The sequence below is a fragment of the Hydra viridissima genome, unplaced genomic scaffold (genome assembly GCF_058129835.1).
Source record: "Hydra viridissima isolate aposymbiotic clone 2 unplaced genomic scaffold, HvirCarnegie_v1 scaffold_18, whole genome shotgun sequence".
In the NCBI taxonomy this organism is placed as follows: domain Eukaryota; kingdom Metazoa; phylum Cnidaria; class Hydrozoa; order Anthoathecata; family Hydridae; genus Hydra; species Hydra viridissima.
In genome coordinates this window covers 1,717,558-1,735,954 of record NW_028324317.1, presented here as the reverse complement: position 1 = coordinate 1,735,954, position 18,397 = coordinate 1,717,558, and the positions used below count along the sequence as shown (strand labels likewise).

Sequence of the window (18,397 nt, the reverse complement as noted above, 5' to 3'; positions counted from 1 at the left end):
TTTTTGGTGAAAGAAAGTGTGACAAAATGTGGGTGAAAAAAGGAAAAGAGTTTTACAACAAGCACGTGAGAGCGTTGGGTGTGCAATTGTACTCCACTGAAAATGAGGAAAAAAGCTGTGTCGTCGAGCGATGGAACAGAACGATGAAAGAAAAAATGTTTAAATATTTTTCAGCCAACAGCACCAATAAATACATTGACGTTTTGGACGAAATGGTGAAAAATTACAACAGCACAAAACACTCTTCCATCAAAATGACGCCAGAGACAAAGTGAGGATCACAAAAAAGAAGCCTCATTTTGAAAAAGGGTACACGCCGAGATGGACCGAGGAGGTTTTTACCGTGTCAAAAATTCAGAGAACGGATCCGCCCACGTACAAGGTTACCGACGCCAACGGTGAAGACATTCAAGGAATTTTTTACGAACAGGAGATGCAAAAGACGGATCAGAGCATATTCAGAATTGAAAAAATAATTCGCAGAACAAAAAGCAAATCACTGGTCAAATGGAAAGGATATTCAGACTCGTTTAACTCATGGGTGGACAATAATGAATTGATCCGTTTGAAAAAAATGAGTTAAAAAAATTTTCTTTTCATATAAAAAAGATGAATTTCGTGACGATTGAGAATTTTGATGAGAGCAAATTTTCGGTTGGAGAGATTTATTCCGCAAACAGACCCATTCAGTACCAAAAGATTCCGCTTTTTTATGAGTACCCATCTGGAAAAGGTCCTTTTGTTTTAAGAACCCCCGTTTTGTTTTCTCTGGGTGTGTTTGAGAACTGCAGTTTTGGAACGAACGAGCTGGAGGGATATTCAATGTCCTTTCTCGGTTTCAACGAAAAAAACGGAATGAGTGAAAAAGAAAAAAAGTTTATCGAGACGACTGAAAAAATATCAAAATTTCTTCGCGAAAAAGTCAAGGAAATGATTCCAACTTTGAAAAAAGGAGGAAGAACGAAAAAAATAACGACAGAGGATTTGTCCATTTTGAAAAACAAATCTGAGATGCCACATGCAGCACCCATTTTTTTCGGAAAATTGTTAACAAAGAAAAGCGAAAAAAGCATTGAGTTTTCTTCTTTGTTTTTCAAAAAGGAGAACAAAAAGCTGGTGAAAGTGAATCCTTTGGAATATGTTCGACAAAAGTGTTTTGCCGTTGCCTCTTTGAGAATCGAAGGTGTTTTTGTTGGAGCGCAGATCGAGTTCATTCAGGTTAGGATTCACGAAGTGGTAATCGCAAAAAAACGGGTCTTCTGTTCAAAGCATCATGGGTGGCGATTTGGATTTGGGGGAAATGGAATCTGACGAAGAAATGTGAAAAACGCGAAGAAATGTGAAAAACGCGAAGAAAAAAAAAAGAAAATAAAATGAGTTAAGAAACTTTCTTTTCATATTAAAAAGATGTCGATTGAAAACGGATTCAATATTGATGCGCAAGATGTAGACGGATGCACACCGTTGCATTTGGCATCTCAAAACGGTCATTTAGACCTTGTTGAACTTTTATTGCAACACGGAGCCGATGTAAACGCTCGAAATAAAGACGGATGCACGCCGTTGCATTTGGCATTTCAAAACGGTCATGTCGAAGTGGTTAAATTTTTGGTCGAGAATGAAGCCGATGACGAAGAAATGTGAAAACACGAAAAAAATGAAAATAAAATGAGTTAAAACATTTTCTTTTCATATAAAAAATGCATGCCCCTCACAAGTTTTTTAAAAACGTCTCCTCGGCAAAAAAACACGCTGATTCGAGTTTGGAGATTTCGAAAATGTATTTGGGACACATGGATGAGAGGGTCAAAGAGTTGGACCGATTCAAAGAGTCGGATCGGACCAAAAATTTAGAAAATTTGGTGGAAAGAATCAATGAGCTGGAAAATTTGGTGGAGACAATCAAAAACCTGCAAAAAAAGACATCGCAAAATATTATTGTGGCAAAAAAAGATTTGGTTCACCCAAACTGTTTTAACATAAACGGTCATCATGAGATTTTTGCTCAGAAAGACATTAAATTTGCTGCTCTTGCTCACACGTCAATATCGTTGTCTGTTGGATTGAGTTTTGAGAAAGGAATCGCAGTCGTCACTTTGATGAACAAATTAAGTGACAAATTAAACTTTAACAAAAACGATGCCATTTTTTCTGAGCCTGTGGAAGACATCGTTTTGGATATAACCAACAACAGTGGTAATGACGTCATTGTCAAAAAAGGCGAAAAGCTTTGCAAAATAAATTACATCGAGTCGAATTAAAAAAATCTGTCTTTGTTAAAAAGATGGAGATAATAAAAAACACTGAAAAAATTTATCCAGTTCTTCCAACGGCACCATCCGATGACGCTTATCGTCTTCAAAAGATCAGTGAGATCCAAAAAGAAATGGAGGATGAAAAAGTGAAAAGAATGGCTTTGAGCAAAAAGTACCATCGAGTGGCAAAAATTATTCGTTTCGCAGACGATGGGTTGCAAACGTTGTGCATTGGTTTGGGGATTACAGGCATTGCACTTTTGTCGACCGTCGTTGCCACTCCAGTTTCGATTGCATGCGAGGGGGTTGCAATTGGATTGGGGGCTTTGTCCATTTTCGGAAATCACCAAAACAAAAAATTGATGCTGAAGGCTGAGAAGCATGAAAAAATAAAAGTTCTTTCCGAGTCAAAATTGAACACGATTAGCGATCACATTTCAAAATCGCTCATGGACGGGTTTGTGAGCGATTCCGAATACGAACTCATCCTCGGCGAGCTTCAAAAATTTAAAACCATGACCGAAGAAATCAGAACAAAAACAAAAAGCAGCATTGATGAATTGGCCAAAGAGTCGTTGATCCAAAAAGGAAGAGAAGAAGCCATTCAAGCATTTAACAACTTTTCCAAAAAGGGAAAATGATCGCAAACGCAAACTCGTTTGTGTTCAAGTTTTTTTTCTCCGTATTTTAAAAAATGGAATTCTTTAAAATACAAGACCCGAAAAAGAGAGATGAGATTGTGAAAAATTACATGGCCAAAAGGGAGAAGCTTTACAATGAGAGCCTCAACCGGAACGTTTCAGATGAAATTATCAGACTGATCTGTCAAAGTTTTTTCAACCGTTGATCGAGAGCAACGAAAAAGTGAAAAACGAGCTGAAAAGCATCGCATACAGAGATATTGACAGCAGTACACTGGCTTTGACTTATCCAGAAAGCAAGCGGTCTTTTGAAAGTTCAAAAACTGCTGAAAAAACGTTTGAAAAAATGAATGTTGGAAATACTGCTTTGGATTATTTGTCAAAATACGCAACCAAAGCAGCTGTTGCAGACAGAGTTTTTGGAATTCACGCAAAAGAACGCGGAAAAATGTTCATTGGAGACAAAGAAATTTTCATTGACAATAACGACATCATTATTGATGGAGAAAAGTATGAGGGCACTTTAGGTTTTTGGGAGCTGATCACAAGGTCCAGATCTGATATGACAAAGGTGACAGACGAGGACTTGAAAAATTATGAAAAAATATTGGTCGAAACGCATGCAATGGAGAGAGAAGGGAAGCCAACCGTGCCAAAAGCTTCGAGAAGTAAAAAGTGGGAGAATATTGTTCCAAAATTTTGGGAAAAAAATTACACAAAAACGAGGGGAAAAAAAGGACACGGAGTGATCATTCTTCCGAGCGATCCAAATGCTCTTGTGCAACGACTTAGTTTGAGCATCGCCGCTGGTCATGCTGGAAATATCGCATCGAGAAACGAAGCTGTAGCCATTTGTGACGAGCTTTTGAGGCAGGGGGAGATCAACAAAGAGGAATACCGATCGATTCAAAAATACATCGAGTCGTGAAACACGAATTAAAAAAAAATTTTCTCATTTTAAAATGCTCATTGTGAACAACAGAAGATATTTAAAAAAGAACGTCGGAGGAGGAGGAGGGATCGTTGACACGTTTAAAAATTTTTTGAGGAGAATGATCGCTTCAAACGCATCAAAGTCATCTCTACATTTATTGAGGAAAGCAGCAGCAAGCGATATTGGAAGAGAAACGATCACCGCCGCCAGATCTGCAGGAAAAGAATTGGCCTCTTCTGCCATATCAACCGCCAGAGACGTTGCCATCGACAAAGGCAAAAAAGCGATTGAAAAAGTTTACGCCAAGACAGGGACGCCAAATCCCAGCACGATTTTGAACGAGGCGTCAAAGCAATATGAATCTGTTAATCCGATGGAAGAGCTGCATAAAAAAATGTTTGGCTTGTCCATCCAAGTAAAAAAGAAAATGACAAAAAAGAACGCTTCCAGAATCCAAGATCTGGTCAAAATGGGGAGCAGGCTTTTGATTGCGTGATTTTTTTTTTTGACGAATCAAAAATGACATAAAAATTTTTTTTCTCATTTTAAAAAAATGATAAACACCGACAGATTAATAATTGACGAAAAGCCTGTCTACGACACCGGCATTGAAAAAGTTGATTTTTTCGAGTACCTTTCAACAAACCTCGATTTAAATTCTTCAGGATCAATCGTTTTTGAGATTGATTGTCAGTCAGTGCAGACACTTTCGTCTGAGGCTTGCATCCTCGTCGAAGGACTTCTGAAAAAAAATGACGGAACCGCTTACGCAGCAGCAGACAACATTGCTCTGGTGAACAATGCCATCATGTATTTGTTCAGTGACGTCACTTATGACTTATCAGGACAGCAAGTGGAAAGAGTCATGTATCCAGGTCAGGGAACAACCATGCTTGGATTGTTGAAATATCCTTTCGGTTTTCAGCTTGCCGATGGTTTGAAGCAAATGTGGTATAAAGACACCTCAAACGCGACTGGAAGCACGGGGTTCAACGTCAGGCGAGATCACTTGTTTGCAGACACCACATCCATTGGCGCATTTTCTTTTAGGATGCCTTTAAAACACATTTTTGGTTTTTGCGAAACTTACGACAAAGTCGTTTACGGATTCAGACACACGATCACCTTTACAAAAAAAGAATACGATGACGCCATTTACAGAGCCGGAGCTGTTACTGCAGGAATAATCGACATCAAAAAATTCCGACTTTTCATGCCAAGGATTGAGCTGGATGTTTTGAAAAAATCCGAATTTGTGAACATGATGGCAAAGAAAATCTCAGTTCCAGTGGCTTACAAAGCAAACAAAGTCGAAAGGCAAGCCATTCCAACGGGTCTCACAGAATTCACTTGGACCCTTGGAAGGATCACGGACAAAAGCGTTCCGAGATATATCGTGTTTGGTCTTCAGACAAACAGAGGTTCCAGTCAAACCGCAAATCCAGCCGTGTTCGATCATTGCGACGTCAGCAATTTTTTCGTGACCGTCAATGGGATAAAATATCCAAATTACAATTACGACTTGAATTTTGGAGAAAAGAAAGTGGTCATGGCTCATTCCGATGCGTTCACTTTTGACGAAAAATATTATGGCACAAACGAGCTTGTTTGTCAATCCGGTTTGTCTCTGCTTGAATATAAAAATTTGTTTCCGTTGTTTTTTGTCGACATCAGCAAGCAAAAGGAAAGAGTTGTTTCCGAAACGGTTGAATTGGTTGTCAACCTAAAGTTCCGAACGGCCGTTCCAGACAGCACCGTTATTTTCGCAGTGATCATTTCCGACAAACTGATCCAATTTGTTTCAGACGGAAACAACATGAACGCTGTTTATTAAGGATTCTTGACAAAAAAATTAATTTAAAAAAAATTTTTTCTTTTCAAAAATAAAACATGAGACTAACAAAAAATTATCTGAAAAATTTGCTGAGAGAAAATGGTGTCACAATAACCTCAAACAATTTGTTGTCTTTGCTGATGATTGCGGTTGAGAAAAATCTCGTAAGCAAAGATTCGCTTTTGGAAGGTGCAAAAGAATGCAGACATGTGGGTCGACCAAAAAAAGAAATAAAAACACAAACGGCGAAAAAACCGATCGACCCAAAATACGAGAGGCTTGGTTCGATTCGAAAAAAACCTGTGTCTATGAAAACGACCAACATCGAAACAGGGGATGTGGTTGAATACGGATCCCTTTACGAAGCAATGAAAAAGACGGAGCATGGCTGGAGATATTTGGAGCGTCGTGATGGAGAAGTGGAAAATGGAATAAGGATTGACATTTTAAATTCTGAAAAACTCGAAAACAGAAAAAAAACTCCAAGTCCGAAAAAATGAAAAAAAACTCCTGGTCCGAAAAAAAAAATTTTTCAATTCTCGGAAAAAAAGAATTGAAAAAATTCTCGGAAAAAAAGAAAAAAAAATTTTCTTCTTGGCATAATAAAAATGGAAAGCAAAATGCGAAAAATCGGCGAAACCAAAAAAATTGAATTTGAGTTAAATAATTTTCTTGGCAATAAAAAAATGGAAAACAAAACTGTCAAAGAATTGCGAGAAATCGCCAAAGCTCAAAAATTGAAAAATTATTCAAAGATGCGAAAGTCTGATCTCGTTGAAGCAATAAAAAACGGAGACCTGTCATTGCTCCTCGTCCTGATCTTAGTTCGATCGCCCCACGTCAAACTGTTCAAAAGCCTGCCATCGCTCTGAAACCATCAACAATTCCACCAAGACCTATCACGCGGAAACCAGCTCTTCCTCAAAAACCATCCCATTTGCAAAAACCTGTCGTTGCGACTGTTCAAGAGTGTCGCCTCATTGACGCTCCTGTTCCAAATTATTATCCTGTCGTTGCGACTAATCAAAAGCCATCGCGTAACCTCATTAACACTCCTGTTCCAAATTCTTCTCCTGTGATGACTCCTGGAGTTTTTTCAAGGTATACGACGGCTGTGAGAAATGCGGTTGTCAACAGTTTCAACAGCTTGTTTGAGTTCGTTGAACCGTACGTTCCAGAGGTTGTGAAGAGAACAATAAGCAATGTGGGGAACGAAGTGAAAAAAAAAGTAGACTCCCTCAAATCAACGGTCCTCAAATCAATTGTGCGCAATGCAGTTTACAAACCCATCATTCATTTTCAATTGACAAATCACGCACTGAAATATGTTGCAAAACAATTTTCGCATCAAGTCAAAGGAAACCAAAAGGATGCTTCTGCCTTTTTAGATTTGGCGAAAGACGGAGCGATAAAGATTCTTCAAGAGAATAAAAACAAAAAAGCGAGCCTTGTTTTGACAATCGATATGGAGAGCGTCAGCCTTACTACCGGAGAGGAGGTGCATCGAATTGTGCTTTTTTTTGTCTAAAGCTGGGATTATTTTGGAGTTGACGGACATGGGAGATTTTTATGAAAAAGCAAAAGATGAGATCCTGGAAAACATGGAAAAATACAACAAAATGGGATCGAATTGCACAGTGTCCGCCATCTTGAAAATGGACATCAATTTAATTGACTACAGGCCCATGTAGTCAATTAAATTGATGTCCATTTTTTTCGGTGGTCGGTCGTACATCCCTCTCGATGATTTTCTGTCAAGCAAAAAAGCAATCATCAACATGGTGAACGAAGACAATGAATGCTTCAAGTGGTGCGTCACCAGGGCGTTAAACATGAAAGAAAAAAACGGAGAAAGGATTGACAAAGACTTGATCGAAAACTCAAAAAAAATAAATTGGGAGGGGATTGATTTTCCTGTCAAACTCGATCAAATCAAAAAATTTGAAAAAAACAATCCAGACATCAGCGTCAACGTTTTTGGTTACGAAAAAGAATCCATTCACCCTTTGCGAATATCGAAATGCTTGAACAGAAAGCATGAAATAGATTTGCTGATTGTTTCAGACGGAAAAACAAATCATTATTGTCTGATCAAAAATCTGAGTCGACTCATATCTTCCCAAGCATCCAAAAAAAACGTGAAAAAATATTATTGCAGAAATTGCTTGCAGGGGATGAAAAGCGAGGAGGATCTTTCAAAACATTCGCCTTATTGCAGAGAGCACAGCGCAGCACGGATGGATCTTCCTCCAAAAAATTCGTTCATGAAATTTGGGCACCTGGAAAGGTCGATGAGGGTTCCATTCATTGTTTACGCGGATTTTGAAAGTTTTATCAAACCGATGGACTCGTGCAAACAAAACCCAGACCAGTCGTACACCAAAAAGTTTCAAAGTCACGTTCCAAGCTCCTTTTCCTTTTACATCAAATGTTTTGACGAAACCGTTTATGACGGAGAACCATCAATTTCAGAATCGTCAAACGAGAACCAAGACGTGGCCCAATTTTTTGTCGAAAGTTTGGAAAAAGAAATAAAAGAAATTTTTGAAAAAACCAAGAAAAAAAAAATATGGTTCTCACAAAGGAGGATGAAAATAATTTTAAATCCGCGACGGTTTGTCACATTTGCGAAGAAAAAATTCTCGATGCAGAAAAGGTGCGCGATCACTGTCATTTTACTGGAAAATATCGAGGAGCCGCACACAACAAATGCAATTTAAAATATAAAGTCCCAAAATTTGTTCCTGTCGTTTTTCACAATCTGTCAGGTTACGACAGCCATTTGTTTATCAAAAAATTGGGAGGAGAAATAAACTGCATCCCATGCAACGAGGAAAAATACATCAGCTACTCGAAAAAAATCACGGTGGGAGAGTTCATTGGGAAAGACGGAAAAACCAAAGAAAAAAAAATTGAATTGAGGTTCATCGACAGCTTTAAATTCCTTTCCTTCGGTTTGGATGCTTTGTCAAAAAATTTACTGCCAGAAGAGTTCAAAAACCTCGCAAAATATTTTGAAGGAGAAAAATTCAATTTGCTTCGAAAAAAAGACGTGTCCCCTTACGGTTGGGTGGATGGGTTCGATAAATTTCAAGAAACGCAATTGCCACCAAAAGAAGCGTTTTTCTCAGAACTCAAACACGAGGGAATAAGCGATGAAGATTACGCGCATGCGCAGAAGGTTTGGAACGTGTTTCAATGCAAAACGTTCAGAGATTATCACGATTTTTACAATGTGTCGGACGTTTTGATTCTGGCGGACGTCTTTGAAAATTTCAGGGACATTTGCATAAAACATTATAAGCTCGACCCAGCCTGGTATTACACGTCTCCCGGGTTGGCATCTGACGCTTTAATGAGAATGACAAAAAAAAATTGGAATTGTTGAGTGACCCAGACATGCTTCGAATGATCCAAAAAGGGGTTCGTGGAGGGATCAGCATGATTTCAAACCGATATGAAAAATCGAACAACAAATACATGGGCGACTCGTACGATCCAAGCCAACCATCAAAATTCATTCAATACCAGGACGCCAACAATTAGTATGGCTGGGCCATGTGCAAACCTCCTCCCACTCACGGTTTCGAATGGATGTCAGAAGACGAACTGTCCGATTGGAGAACGGTTCCGTGCATTTTGGAGGTTGATTTGGATTATCCTGAAAGCCTTCACGATGAACACAACGATTATCCGTTGGCCCCTGAGAGAATGAAAGTTGGAAAAGTGGATAAGCTCGTTCCAAATTTAAACGACAAAAAAAATTATGTCCTTCACTGTGAAAACCTGAAGTTGTACGAACGATTGGGAATGAAAATTTCAAAGGTGCACAGAGGAATAAAATTTGAGCAACGTGATTGGATGAAAACGTACATTGACCTCAACACAGAATTGAGAACAAAGCCACTAGCGAATTTGAGAAAGATTTTTTCAAGCTGACAAACAATTCGGTGTTTGGAAGAACAATGGAGAACATTGAAAAAAGAGTGGGTGTGAGACTGGTGACAGAAAAGGAAAAGGCAATAAAATTATCGGCGAAACCAAATTACGACCGACACACGATTTTCGACGAAAACTTAATTGCCGTTCACATGAAAAGGACAAATATTTTTTACAACAAACCAATTTATTTGGGAATGTCCATTTTGGATTTGAGCAAAACCTTAATTTTCGAGTTCCATTATGATTACATCAAAAAAAAATATCATGGTGACGCAAAGCTTCTAATGACAGGCACGGACTCGCTGGTTTATGAAATAAAAACGGACGATTTTTACAAAGACATTGCCGACGATGTGGAAAAAAAATTCGACACGAGCGATTTTAGCAAAAGCCATCCAGCCATTCAAAACGCTGGGTTCAAAGTTGGCTTAAACAAAAAGGTCATTGGGATGTTCAAAGACGAAACCGGAGGAAAACAGATTGAAGAGTTTGTCGGTCTGCGGTCAAAATTGTACTCTTACAAAATACATCAAGAAAAACAAGAAAAAAAAATGCAAAAAATGCAAGGGGGTGAAAACATATGTCGTCGAAAAATACATCACACACGACGATGACAAAAAATGTCTCGAAACCAAAAAAGAAAAGTTAAACAAAATGAATGTCATCCGATACCATTTGCATGACGTTTTCACGGAGGAAATCAACAAAACCTCTCTCAGCTCCGACGATGACAAAAGAATCATTTTGGATGATGGGATACACACGTTGGCTTATGGTCATTACAAACTAAAAAAAATTACAGAGGGAGATCCAGAGGCAGAGACAGAGGCAGAAGAGGCAGAGACAGAAGAGGCAGAAGAGGCAGAGACAGAAGAGGCAGAAGAGGCAGAGACAGAAGAGGCAGAAGAGGCAGAGACAGAAGAGGCAGAAAGGTTGATCGCTGAATGCAGAAAGATAATCGCGGAGAACAAAGAAATCTCAAATAGGTCAAAAATGTTAATCACAAAGTGCAGAGGGATAATCGCGGAGACCAAAAAAAATTAACAAATTTAAAAAAATGAACAAAATGATCAATGTGGAAGGAGTTATTTTGCCAAACGAGGCTTTAACCAATTTTCAATTGATGAAAGCAGCAAAAAAACTAAAAATAAAAAACTTTCGAGGGGTTTTTGTCAGAGACACATTGCCAAAAAAACCGAGAAAAAAAGAATGCAGGATTATCAACACTGGGGATTCGAGCACGGAAGGGTTTCATTGGGTGTGCTGGTACAAAGACGAAAACGAAAAGTTCAGCTTTGACTCTTACGCTCAACCCCCTCTTTTTGAATTGGTTCAATACTTAAAAAGCCCTGTCTTTTACAACAGCGAAAGGGTTCAATTTGGAAACACATCTTATTGCGGTCACTTGTGTCTTTACGTCTTGAAAAAATGTGAAGAGGGAAACAGCTTTCAAGACGTTGTCAACACCCTTTGGTGATCACTTGCGAATTAAAAATTTTTTTTGCTCTTTTAAAAAATGATTGACAAATTCAACAGAAACGAGTTCAGCGTTTATCTCGACAATCTTGCAACAGACTCAGCAAGCAACGTTTATATCAAAACGGATGGATCCAGCACCATCACTGCAGACATTGATTTTAACTCTCAAAAAATCATCAACCTGGCAGAACCAACCAACTCGCACGATGCCGTCACAAAAAATTACGTTGACACGCATTCGACAGGCGGAGGAGGATCCTCAGTTGGCACAGCGGACTTGGATCTCAATTTTCACAAAGCGATCAACTTGAACGAGCCGACCAATCTTTACGACGCCGCCACAAAAAATTACGTCGACGTCAGCTCGAGCATGCACGTCAAAACGGACGGGTCAAGCACCATCACGGGAGACATGGATTTGAATTCCCACAAGTTAATCAACGTAACTGATCCAACCGCTTTAAAGGACGCAGCGACAAAAAGCTACGTGGATACAAAAGTGGCATACAACAACATCTTTTACACAGACATCAACACGACGTCACACAAATTGACCAATTTGGCAGAGCCCACTTTGTCCTCAGATTCAGCCACCAAAAATTACGTTGACACGCATGCCGGTGGGGCTGGCACTGCGGACTTGGATTTGAATTCCCATCAATTAATCAACGTGACGGATCCAACAAGCGCGCAAGATGGAGCAACAAAAAATTACGCTGACTCCTTGTCTCAAAAATCCAACTTTTTAGGCTTTGTTCCAAACTCAAGTTTTTCATCTTTGGGATTGAAATCTCAAACTGTCGCCGGATCAACCACCGCACCTGTCTTCAGCTACGTCAACGGTTCAGGCGTTCTGAGAAGATTATGGCTGGCTCATTACGGAACAGGAACCCGAGTTCCCGGAATGGTTTTCCTTCAAATATTGGCTGACGGGGAGCTTGTTGTCGAAAACAGTTCAACATCCACTGAAGGAATTGGATTAAACACCACTGCCCTTGCTTGCGACTTACTTTTTTCCCCTCTCGGCGGATCATATTATGCCAACTCTTTGTAAGGATGCAACGTATACAACACCACCTCGTTGGGAGGATATTTCACGCTTGACTTGTCTTTTGCATCAAACCTAACCATCAAATTGGTCAATAACAACGCTGCTTCCATCACGTACTGGATTCAACCCTTCATTTCCACATTCACCTCCATCCCTCCTCTCCTTTCCACCGCTAAATTGTACTCGACGACGTTCAGGTACCTCAACACCACTTACGGAAACGAATATGTGCTTCTGAACACCAATGGGAAAGAAAATGGCGTTTTTCTGAAATACATCCGAATGCACATCATTGGCGCTTCTGGAAACTGGTGGGAGTCCAGAGTCAGAATGTACGACGGATATGCATCTCCTGGAAACGTCATCAGTCCTTGGACATCTTCCAGCGCAAACAATTACAACACTTTTCCTGGTTATGACGGAAACAGCACATGCTTCTTTTCCTCATCTGGATTAGAAGATTTTTGTTTGTCCTCGTGGAACGGATCAAACGTGTCTTCCTTCAACAACAAATCAACTGGGCTGCTGTACCAATCCAACGCTTCCACCGCATCTACCACCACCATTTCGTTTTACAGAAATTTTGCAGAGTCAGATTCCATGCCCGGCGTCTCAGCTGGAAGAAGACTCGTCGTCACGCTCAACTCCGGCGACGCGCAAATCGGTCAATCCGGAAGCTTTTACCTTCTTCTCGGACAAGCCTATTATTACGCATAATTTTGCGCAACATTTAAACACCTTTACACCCATTAATTTTTTTTCATTACAATCACGTCATGAAAAAATATCTTTTATCATCCTCTTCATCGTCATCGTCGTCGTCGTCGTCGTTGTCGGAAACTTTCAACCCGACATCATCAAAAAAATTCAAAAAGGAGACCAAAAATGAAAATGAGCAAGAACCTGCCTTTTCTAGTAGTTTTAGACTTAAAAACTTCTCTGCATGGCTTTTGGTTTCGGCTTTTTTTTTAACTTGGGATAATGTGTCTACTGAAACACCATCATTTGAAAATGCTAAAGCGGTTTGATTGTCTTTGTAATTTCTCATGAATTTCCAATCAACATACTCATCATAGAGAGAAAAAGCAATTTCAGTAAAAAGTATCTGTCGCTTTTTTTTTTACTCAATTATAAATAAACTTGATAAAAACTTAAACTACAGGCTTAATTGCTGCACCATATTTTTCTGGCTATTATTCTTGACATGATCCGTTATCAGGTGTTTCCAATTGATGTTTCTCATCTAGGAAATCAAAACTTTCATTAGAGAATGAAACATTTATTGAGTACTTGAAACATATTAAGTACTTAAAACATATATTGAGTACTTGAAACATATATTAAGTACTTGAAACATATTGAGTACTTGAACTAACACACATAACTCTTCCTTTCTTCCACACCGTTTTGCATATTCAGTTTCTAAGTTTGATGTTATATCAAGACCTCAGAGGTTTCACAAGTCCCTAGTTTAACACCCGATATTTATCTTTTTTTCACTTTTACAGTTTCTGAGATTCTTGTTTCTTTCATTAATAATTCAAAAGAATCAGTCCACACACTTTGAACATTTTATGAAAGAAAGCGTGACAAAACTCTTTTTAGATTGGATAAAAACTGAGAAATTTTTTCTCAGACTAGCGATTGTGGAATTGACTACAACTAGTCATTGTTGGGATTTAATGCGGTGGGATAATTCGAACATCCTGAGACAATCGCTAAATAGTTTTTACAACGATTTTTTAATAATCGGGAAAACAAGTGAACAACTCCCTGATTCTTGCCATACTTCGTACAAATGCGATGCACTGATACTCGTTTTACTACAGTTTACTACGTAGTCGAATACTATTTTCCAGTTTGTTGAGACTATACTCCAATTTCTTGAGCATGCGCGTTTTCATAAGAATTTTCCAATTTATTTTCAGACAATAAATGAGTGGGTAAATTATTCTAATCTGCTATTTTCTTACGCTGCAAAGGAAAATCGGTTTCTTTTTCACCTTGTTAAACATTTTTTTTTGTGAAAAGTAAGGACGGCATTTTTACATTTAAAAAGAATTTATTTTTAAAAAAATTATATTACCGTAATTGTAAAAAAAAAAGCACTTTAAAATACATTATAAAAAAGTTACATGCTATCAAATGTCAATAAAATTTACTTACATAATTAGTTTTCCTAAGTAGACATGTGATATTTTTTAACTAAACTGAAATGGCTATTAAAAGTAAATTACATAAAATTACATTTGATTACTTAAGTTTACATTTGAAATAACTTTTAGTTACAATTAAAAGTAATCTTTACTTAAAAAGTAAGTAAATTTACTTTTGGTCTACATTTTCTTTGAAAGGATAGGATTGAAATTTTCGATAGGATTTGAAAGGATTGTATGAGAGAGTGAAATGCTGTGAAATAAAACTTGCAGTAAAGCATAGTTAATTTAATTTGGAGCAACAACTGGGCTGAAGAGATTTAGATATTTTTTCCCTGTCCCCTTTAAAATATCAAAAAACGATAAGAATGTTTAGAAGGCGTTGCATACCAGGTTTATGAAAATTGTAAAAAGGACGGCCATCTTGAATAATGCAATCCGTGATTATATTGGCAATTAAAACCATTCCTTGCGCAGGAATAATTTCGCTTTTGCTTTGAAACTATTCTTAGACCCTGGTTAAAAAAAAGTTCGATTCCTGGCCTAACATGGAAATGTTTTACTAGTCTTAGGCTGGAACAGTAATCTTTTTGAAAATTTTCAATGACGGAACGAATGGAATTCAGGTGGTATAAAAATAATATTTTCCTTAGTTTTTATTATATACTTAGATACGCTTTACTGTCATTTTATCATTGTATCAGTTTTTTTCCTGATATCGTTTTTAATGTGTAAATTAATAAGGGAAAAGGAAAGGGATGGGAAAATTAATCACGTGAGCACGTGCAATTTGTAAATTAATTTTGAAAATTAATTACTGCGCATGCTCACATGATTAATTTTCCCATCCCTTTTCCTTTCCCGTAGCAAAAACAGATGAGTGGAAACTCATCTTAAGGGAGAACATGCACAAAATAGTACAAACAACAACTGACGGTTAGGACTTTGGGAGGCAGTCTTTTCAGGGAGATATTTGGGTTGGGTTCTCGGGTTTCTTTGTTAAACCAATTTAAAAATAGCCTAAACAGTAGTAAGGAGAAGTCGCATTTACCCTGGGAGACACCCATTTCGGAAGAAGAGACTCTTTGAAAGGTAAATTTATAAGTAGTTTTTTGTTAAGGTTTTATGTATAAATGTTTTTGTTACTTAAAAACTAAGGAGCTAAATATAATAAGGGCATATAAAAACAGGTTATAATAAGGGCATATAAAAGCAGGTTATAATAACTGGCCAGCATTTTAGGTTTCTCGCAACAGACATATCGATAAAACGACAATTGCCATTTCTCCAAAAAACCTCTCTTTATAAATTTTCTCATTCATTTATACCGGATAGTTTTCCGAAAATATCCCTCAAATATCGTCATAAAAAAACCGCTAACACATTTTTATCATATTCACAGGTAAAAAATATGGAAATTGTCAAATCTGTAACGCCATTGAACGTTCGTGCTCTTTCCGTAACGAAATTACAATTGTAAAGTTCAAGACTTTTTATGCTAAGGTATATATATATATATATATATATATTAGGCCGGATCATAACTTAAAAAAATTTGGAAAATTTCTTCGGGAATTTCCAGTAATTGGCTCTCAAATACGCTGAATGCAATGCTGCAAACCGTTTTTCGCTACTACTTTGCTATACTTTGTATTTTTACCTTTGAAGTTTTCAAATAAATTAACTTAAAAACGCTCATTTGTTACATAATTTATTGATTGAATTTATAATAAAATTCAAATTATTTGAACAGTCAAAACAATATATCATTAGCAAACGTTGATTAGAAACTATACTTAAATGTTCTTAAATTCAGATTTTGTGTCAAAGTGAGGCATCAACTTGCGGCGCTCCAGTTGAACGCGAATATAGCCATCACGATTTTCATGACCATAAACTTTAGATGCTGATTCAGTCACAATTTTAATCACACGTTCAACACTTTGATTGTGACATGGAAATGGCTTAATGTCAATAACTATGTCTTCAACTGACGAAAGCCATGCCAATATTTGTAGAGTTGGAATATGTTTTGTCAGAACAGGTTCCAAGCGGGGCTGTGTTTGCCAGTCAATCAGTTCTTCATAACTAGTCGCTTGAAATCGTATCTCAGGGAGTTGAAATTTTCGATTTGGTATGTCATCTTCACGAGCACGAAAAATTCTCTTCAACGCAAGCTTACGGATCACTTGGCGGTTGTCTTTGAGCATAGCCAGAATAATGCTCTTGATATGAGCCGGGTAGCTATTGCGCTTCAAAACTTGCTGAACTATTATTCGATAACGCACAGGAAGAAATTGTGATGTTTCTATCATTTTATAATAGTGTGGAGCAGCATTCCAGCAGTTTGAATGTTTCTTAATGTCAAACCAAACAACCGCATATGAATTCACAATAAATTTAGCCAAAAGTATTAGTTCATTTGATGGATCTTCAGTAGATATATAGAGGCGTAGAACACGGTTTGCTAGTGTCAACCACCTTGCATGGTTTAGTCGCCCAGGTGTTCTAGAATTAAATCTATCTGGTACAACACCTGTCTTCACCGCATAACAATTTCGAAAAAGTACAGTTGATCACTACTTAACAACTGCTTATTGCATATAATAGGTTCACCAACAAGTATGGCAAAGCTGACTATGGGTTTCTTAACAGACATTGAAATAGACTTGCCAATTGGTCCATTAAATGATGGGGTCCAGTTGTTGCACCATCTAAGGAGTGAAAAAGATGTCGCAAAGGAAGCTCGTTCAGATGTAAAAGACAAATGGACCAGTGCAGTGGTCGACCAAGTTCAATTTCCATTCTGCGTATAACTCCATTGTTTAAACCAGTATTAACGTTAGTTGAATCAGAACCAATACAAACAAGGTTCGTGCAGTCAACAGTATCAATTATTGAATCTGCAATGGATTTGGCTGATCCACTTGTTGGCGTACAATGATCAACATACTTTGAATTTGGCTCTGATAAAATGGAAATATGTTGCTCAGAAATCACAGTCTGCCTATCCCTCTCAAGTTTTAAAGTCTGATCTTTCCTTCCATCAAAATACAATCCAGTAATTCTACAATCAGCATTTTTACAGGATGTTCTCAGTAGTTTTCGTTCTCTGCGAATTTTATTCCGATCCACTGGCCCCATATGCTCTATACCAAAATCAACCAGAGTTGCTGATACAATTGCGGCTACTGCTCTATCTGATATGCCAAAACCATCTGCTTGTAGAGCAATATTTTTTAAACAACGGTTTTTCAGACGAGTAGATGTGACTTCGGTATCGACATCTGATACGGAAGGGGAATAAGTTTCGGTGTCAGAATTGTTGTCTGTTTCATTATCTGATTCATTATCAGATGCTTCAACGACTCTGGCACACTTAACTGCAGTCTCTTCCTTTGATAATGAAACAGATTTTCGTTTTAAACGCCTCTCAGCACGTGCGGATTCCTTCTTGTCGATTCCAGCTATTCTGCCAACACGTATAGTGCGTTGATCAGTTAGGAAGTCATGCTCAATTGCTGGCACCTTCAGAACCATTTGACAGCAACAAGACGAAAGTTCTTTGCATTTACACGAACAAATGTCAAACAATGTGTCAAGATCTTTTTCTATTTCATCTTGTTTGACTGTTGCAGACTTTGATCGAATCACTTTCTGAACATTGCCTATGTACTTCTCCAACTGTAATTCTATGCCTCGAAGACTTATAGTAGGAACTGATGCTTTAATCCATATCTGAGAAAGTTTCTCTGCTAGTCTCTTACAAACAGACCGTAGTGGTTCAGTTTCATAATTCTTCTCAGACAAGTATGCTTTGCCTACTTGCTTGTTGGTTGGCAAGCAAAAATTGGGTAATTCACGACCTTCTCCAAAAAGTATATGACGATTCTTTGAAGCTTTAGATCTTGAAATCATTATTGTTTTACAATTTTATAACATATCAGAATTTCAGTTAATTTCTAAAAATACAAGATGAGACGGATAAATTCTGCAATCAGTTGATAAAAGCAGAAATTAATAAACAATCATATAAAAATAGAATAATATAATAATAATAATATAATAATATAAAGTTATAATAGCGTTGGAGTTAATCATATCA

At 37.7% G+C, this 18,397-nt stretch overlaps 1 pseudogene; it reads right to left on the bottom strand.

Moving 5' to 3' along the window:
- Positions 1-7,016: 7,016 nt before the first annotated feature.
- LOC149876780 (uncharacterized) lies at positions 7,017-17,436 on the bottom strand (annotated as a pseudogene).
- Positions 17,437-18,397: the final 961 nt, after the last annotated feature.